The following is a 7,355-nucleotide window of genomic DNA, read 5'->3' as shown; positions in this document are numbered from 1 at the left end:
CTGAAGCAAGATGGCCAGGTTAGGTCAGCTCTGGTTAGTGGTCATGACAAACGGAGGGCACAAATATTACTGTTTTGAATATTCCTGTGGGAATTGCTCAAATGATTCATTTTTTAATGACTCCAGTTGTGCAGTGGGAGCTGAAAGACTGGTGCAAAAACTGAGTTTTAAAAATAGGCTGTGAGGGAGTCTGGCCTTTGGGTCTTTCATTTTTTCAGATTGTAGCACTTTAGGCAGTACTTAACAATGGAGAAACATTGCACACTCAGACACTCCTTTTGCTATAACTAGCCTTTTCTTCTCGGATTTTTACAATATTCTTAAGAATAATCACACTAAGTAATGGTGAATAGTTATTTTAGAGCTGTTGGAGATGTACGACTGAGCATAGCAAGCATTATTATAAAGTCAATTTCTTTTGCTTTCTTGAGGTATCCATGCAGTTCAGTGTTGCTGATGGTCTCCATGGTACCCTTCCCAAACAATTTCATGCTCACATTCTTAGTATGCCTGCAGTGATAGAGACAAACTAGTGATGAAATTGAAGTTGATATCTTGGTTATCTACTTCCCTTCTCGCAGATTCACTTTGAAAGCTAGACTAGATCAAGATAACTGTAGTGAGCCATTCATAACCATTGGTTGCTAGAGACTTAGTAAAGACCAGGTACTTACAAACTCAGACAATTGATATAAATTTCATGCTCCCACTAAGTTGGATAGCAGAATTTTGTTGTTGCAGATTTGATCTGCTTAGAAGAAAGTTAAGAGAAGGTTGAGTATAGCTTCTGGAGCTGGAAAAGCATGTGGCAGTATGTTTTATTTCAGCGTCCAGTTTGAAGGACACAGAAATTGGGTGAAGTAGTTTCTCTGGTAGTTTCAGAGTTCATTTTTGAATTTGCTTCACCTTACCTAAAAGTTGACTGTGCTGCACTCTTACATGCTGACGGCAGTGAGACATGGAAAACCCCTGTTGCAGGTATGCTGCATTTTGAAAGAGCTCTTGTTGAACAGAAATCGGCAGTTCTGCAACAGGCCTTGCCCTGTTGGTTCAACCTCTTTGCACTCTTGGTGAATGCTGATTTCAGACTTTAGGTTTGGTCATTGTATATTGTGGTGATCCATGGAGAAGTGGAACAGTGCAGCTTCTAAAACCAGTACACAGCTATTTCTCTGTGTGGGTTTTGATTAACTGTTTTTTGTTGCTTTTTTTTTTTAATTGGGGCAGCTACTTGTTTTCTCTGAGTGAGGCATGAATGATTAGTGAAAATTATTAACAGGTCATTTTCCTGAGAAAACTTTTACCCTATACTTTCTTGAGGTTTCATATAGCAGGGAATCAGTTGGCCATTTGCGCTTCAAAAAAGGGCTCTAGCACAACATTCCTGATGTAGACAAAAATAACGTCTTTTACAGCTGAAGATATAGGACTGTGTTCAAAGGAGAGTTACAGAAGGAGAAAAATAAATGTGAAGCCAGCACCTTACTGACTTAATCTTCTGTCATTCAATGGAAATTGAAGCTGGAAATGCATGTGGTAGCTACAGACAAGTCCATTCAAAGCAAAAATAGGGTAAGTGAGTGTAACTGGGAACATAACACATATTGGCAGTGCTGTAGCAGCCTGTCAAGCAGGGTGGTGGAGACAGACTGGATCAATGCAAGAAACAGTTAATTGCCAGCCTCTGAGGAACAGGTAATGAGAAAGACATGCAGGAGGTGCAGTGCAGATCATTCAAATGGCTTTGTTTGTCACTGCTTCGACAGCCATGGTTTAAGAGTTTTGTAAAGGTTTTTCCAATTCTTTACTTACATCATAAGTTCAGCTCTATTGTCTAGTCAGCGGAAGCGAGATTAAAACCCAGGCATGCTGAAGGTGTTGAATTTACAAGCCCTGCTTTCAGATGCTTACACAGAAAGTTCACTGCCTCCCAGACCCCCTGCTTTAAAGCTGCTCTCCTCATTGTTTTTGTAGGACTAGTATATGAAACTGATTTCCATAGTCAGGTTCAGTTCTGCATGCATCTTGTCCTCTAAGGTAGCAATGCCTTAAGACTGTTTAGCCTGGGGGATGGGAACTGAGCAAGCTAGAAAGTGTTGGATTGAAGTCTGACAAGAAAAAAAAGTGGCAATATAACTGGCAAGCCAGGTTTAATATTAAATTTAATGAGCATTAGTGCAAATGGTAAGTTTGAGATATAAAACCATTAACAAGTCATAAAATTAAATTTTCCTTAGGAACAGCAGCTTTATGGCTTTGTGGGTATCCACAGAGGGCCAGATGGTGAATCCTGCGCTTGTTCTCTTATTTTACAAGTCCATTGCGGAAATCAGCAGGGCTGTTCATGAAGCTGAGGTACTACTGGGTGCCAGAGGCTTGCTATCTGGCACTACTACTTAGTACGCATTTGGCTGACCCTGTTCCTCAAATGTGACACACACAGCTAGAATCTAGCACCTTGTGCAGAGTTCTTGTTGTAGTTCTGAGATGAAGGCAGTGAAATGAGGTACAGGAGGTCTTGGTTTGATTCCTACCACTGCTAGATCTTTCTGCATACCCCTTCCAAAACTAACTGCACCAGCTTCCTTTTTAAAATTGGGGCTAGTAATGAAGAGTTTCAGTAAAAGTTCATTGATACACTGTGGTAAAGCTTCCATGTGTACCAGTAGCATGCCAAACAATCAAACGATGATTTTTTAGGATCAGGTATTCTAATTCTCTGCCCTAGACTAAAGATTTTCTGGACAAAATTCAGCCATCCCAGTCACTTCAGAATAAGCAGTGTTTGAATACAGAGCTGAAAGGTGTGAGAACAAAGATGAAGCAGTGAAAGAAAGGACTGAGCACTATTCATCAGGAGTAGAAATACAATATGGTAGCTCTAAATCCAAGAGATAGTAAAATGTGCTAGAGCTGGTTAGCAGCACTGGAAGATTCAGGTGGGATGACTGCACTTGCTGTGGGTGATGCCATTAACTTCTGCATCTTGGCCTTGTAATCTAAATTCTTCTAAATAATGAGGAGCACTTGCTAAACCAGCTTAGCCACCTGTCAAAACTTGTGAAAAGCAAAAAGATAAGTCTGCATTCACACTTTTTTCAACTAGTAGCTGTGTGTAAATGTCTTATGTATTTGGAGCTCATTTGCTTTCAGGTATTTCTTAAGTCCCCAAATTTTTCTTTAGCACTGACACTAAACAACCTTTCTGAAGAGTGATAGTTCTAGAGAACATTATTTCTGTGAAAACATGTAAACTTGGAGGTGTTTCCAGGAGTTCTGGGCTGAAAATTAGTAACAGTGATGTAAGCTATTAAGATGGGGAGCAAACAAAATAAACACAACTGTAAATAGCAATTCTTCGGGACAGGCTTTTCGTAACAGGGCTTCAAGCAGCTGCAGTGCTGAGTGGGAGAAGGCTTCATGGCTACATAGCTCTTCCCTGTTGCGTGACCTTCAGGACGTGCTGCAACACTTCTAACAGAGCCCAAGAGTTTGTTTACAGTTTCCTTAGTTTAAGCAAGTATTGGGCTAACTGTGAATTGTATTAACATGCTAATTGAAGTTACAATTATCAAGACAACTGCAATATTCCTTGTTACATTAGCAAGCTTTATAGCTTCCAGTTGTCGGCTGCAGCAGTGTAATTTTCTCTGAATATTTCATAAAAGGGACATTAACACTCTTGGTGGAAAATGTAATGTAACAATGCATGTAAAGCAAACCCTAAGGTAGCACTGTATTGTTTGTGGAAAAAATGAGAACTACGTTAGAAAATGCTGCATACTTTGGAGCTCATTTTTCTCCTTTTGCTTTCTTTTCTTCTCTGTATTTTCCAAGCACTCATTTTTTGCTATCCAAAAAGAAAATTGTGTAGACCTATGTGGTTTCTACTCCTAACTTTGAATTTTGAAATGATGCTATAATGAAGAGGTTAACAAGAATGTACTGTGACTAGGCAAGGTTCTGGGACAAAACAATTAATAGCTGATGCAGTCTTCCTTTTCTGTTTTCGACATGTTGCATTACTGGATAGTGTAAACCTTTACTGGAGGCTTATTTAAACTTTACCTCTGTCACTGTTTATTCTCTTAGTACTCAATTAAGTGCATTTATCATTGGTGTTTTTAGCCACAGCATCAGATGACAAGTTACTTGCCCCTGTCAGATTCTCCTTTATTCATCCATTTATTCATTTGTTAGTTTAGTGGCAAGAAGGAGGTAGAGCGGAGGTAATGTTACAAGAAGATTGATAGGAAGTGTTTCATGGCAAGACCTACAGATGTAGGAGATAGTCTTGATAGAGTGATGAAAGCACATAATGGCGTAGATTTTCAGGAATGGGAAAGAAAAGGTCCAGTCAATAAATTGTGCAACTAGTGTAAGTGGCTACGAGACTGAAATCTCACCTGCTAAACAAGTAAATCAGTATTTTACACCTTAATTCTGAGTATTCCAAATGTGTTATTGGTAATTTAGACATGCAAATACACCAACAGTGCTGGAAAGCTTTGTGTGCAAAATATCTTGGGATTTTTGGACTGTATATGGATATATGTGTATATATAGCATATATGCTTCAGCATGGTCAGACTCCCCTCACTTAGTAGAAAGATCCCATTAATATGGGGAGAGGATAGTGTTTAGCTCCCTTAAAGATGTTCTGGATTGTAGGATGCTTCAGGAATCATGATCTTCTACCAGTGGTTTTAGTTGTCTTCACTGCATTCCCATGAGAAGCAGATGACTCTGTGCGCTCACTTCTCCCAACCAGCCCAAATATGCGAGCCTTTGCAAACCCTGGGGAAACTTGTACGAGCTCCTTCCTTTCCCTCTGAATTGCACTGAGGGACTGAGAACACGCAGGGACTCCTATGTGACTCCTGGATGAAAGCTTTCCTGGTAAAAGCCAGAAAGGACTGTCTGGCTCCATCTCTGTTCTCCCTGTTAATTATCACTCCAAGAATAGTGCTAGGTCACATCACCAGACTTCTCTTCCCAAGTATCCTGACAGGGTGTCTTTTCCATGTGTTATTCTATATGGTACTTCTTGCAGGGTTTCTTCAGTGTTTGAAGTAATTCTCTAGGAGTGAACTTCTAAGTGCTCTTTTGCAGGAGTGTATTGCACTTCAGTACAGTGGAAGAAATGACCTAATGTGATAATGGACATTGCAAAGGGATTTAATATATTTTTGTAAAGTTCCTTCATTTCAAGCCTAATGTATGGAACAGTAAGGGATTAAGCAGCACCACTTAAGATGTGATACTGGCAGATGTTGGTGAGTAAACCTGTCAATGTGATTTGATGGAGGTAGCAGACGACATTTCTGAGCTTCTCTGCTTTTGGCACAGGTTTGTAAGGGGGAGCTCTGGCAAGCCAGGGAGTAATACTTAGAGGATGATGAGGAATTAACCTGAACATAGATACTTTTGACTTCTGGGGAATGTGACGGCATCTCTATGCATTGGAACTTGATTACAGCAATACGGAGCAGCCAACATAATTGGTCAAGTTTTTACTGCTGTTTTACAAAGAGTCAGGGTATCAGGGAATCTGCTTATCTCTTGGGAAACTTATAGTGAAAAATCTAGAGAGAAACTTGGATGTTTTAGCAGAAATGGATTTGCAGCTGCCGAGGAGAATTTGGTTATGTGCTACTTCCAAAGAAATGTGAAACGTCATTCATTCCTGGACAGAATGTAATTTCTGTGACTAAAATTTTCAGACAGCCTAGAATAGCAGGGTAGAACTAACTAGATTTCTTCTTTACACGATAATTATTTCTTAAGTTTGAAGCATGTAAATATTTCATGTTAGAAGCATGCGGACATTAGGAAAATGTTAGTGTACACATATAAAGAGTTTTCCAATAATTCAGTACAACTTTAAAAATCTCAAGATAGACTTCTGGCTGAAAAGATGAAGTCTATGCTGATTTGAGATAGTATTTCTCATCTGTTAAAGCACTGGCTTCATAATCAGCTTGTAATGCGATAATGGAAAAAAGTTAGTTTCACAGTAGACATCCACTACAGTTGTCTTGTGTCTCAGAGGGTGAATGTTCGTTTTAATTTCTGCATGCACAAAACTCTTGTTCTTCTACAAAGAACTGGATGTCTGGCAAAATTAGGTTTGTGTTCACTCACAGAAGCAAAGCTAAGTCAGTAATCCAGTAGCTTTGGCTGTAATGTCAAGTATTTATTTAAAATGTTGGTGACTTCGTGTGGTATCTGCAGAAGAGTGTATTGTTAGAAATGCTGGTGGAGAACAGCAAGAGGCTGTTTGGCAGAGGAGCTGCACCATGTCCCAGCATGTTCCCTGTTGAAGTTTTCAGCCTTTCTCCAGAGCTGGCCTCATAGGAAGCTCAGAGCAGCTGATGAGCTGTGGTACTAAGGTAGTTCCTGGGATGTGCATTTCTGTGCAGAGCTTTGCCACTGAATAGGGTGGTTCCTGGGGAAGCCTTACTGACTTACTGGTATCCACAGCAATAGCACCACAAAATCAGTGGACTAAATTTAACCCAGCACATACTCTGCTCAGAAGAGCACCTCCCAACAGATGGTGCTCAGTGATGCAGCATTGGTTTTCAAGGAGGTCATGTAAAGTACTCCACACTGGAAAGCATGTAAAAGCCAGAACTGACTGAGCTGGAGCCAAGGAAGTAGAGTTCATGGAACAAAAATGCAGTTCCCCAGGATGAAATAGCGCAAAATCCTGCAGGATTCTTTACTGCCATCTGGTCGCTGAGAACACACAGCATAGCCTAAATTACACACCATGCTGTCACGTCAGAAAGTGTATTACATGCACTATTAATATTTTAATTGTATCATTCATTGTTTTCATCTTGGGGAACCCTTAGGAGCATAATTTTATTATAGGCATGACTAAACTTGGGATGATTTCTGGAAGAATTCAGGTTTTTTTCTGTTGTAACAGTAGTAACATCACAGACCATCCTGGGGAAAATGGAGGAAATCCACCATTAATTTTAGCACCAAGGGGAGCTGAGTTTGACCACAGTTTGCCAGTGTTTTCAACACAGTACTACATTTATTCTTGAATTTCACCTCCCAGGAGGAAGCAACTATATGGGTCAAATCTATCCAAAAGATGCTGTATATGTCTGAACCAACTTGCACTTTTTACAGAGCATTTGGCGTAGTGAAAGAAAACCCACATTTTTTCCTCTCCAATCCTAATTTCTAACTTGCTTTAAGGGAATAAACCAGATTAATGCCAAAAAAAAATCTCCATGCTCATGTCATTAATCCCTTCCGGGAATAAACAGCTGAGGTTTTTTCTTCTTGCAATATTGAGAAATGATAACTAAACTTATTGGGGTTTTTTATACCAC

This window comes from Nyctibius grandis, chromosome 32 (assembly GCF_013368605.1).
Source record: "Nyctibius grandis isolate bNycGra1 chromosome 32, bNycGra1.pri, whole genome shotgun sequence".
NCBI classification, from domain to species: Eukaryota; Metazoa; Chordata; class Aves; order Nyctibiiformes; family Nyctibiidae; genus Nyctibius; species Nyctibius grandis.
The sequence above is the reverse complement of the archived record's forward strand: the minus strand, read 5'-3'. Positions refer to the sequence as shown.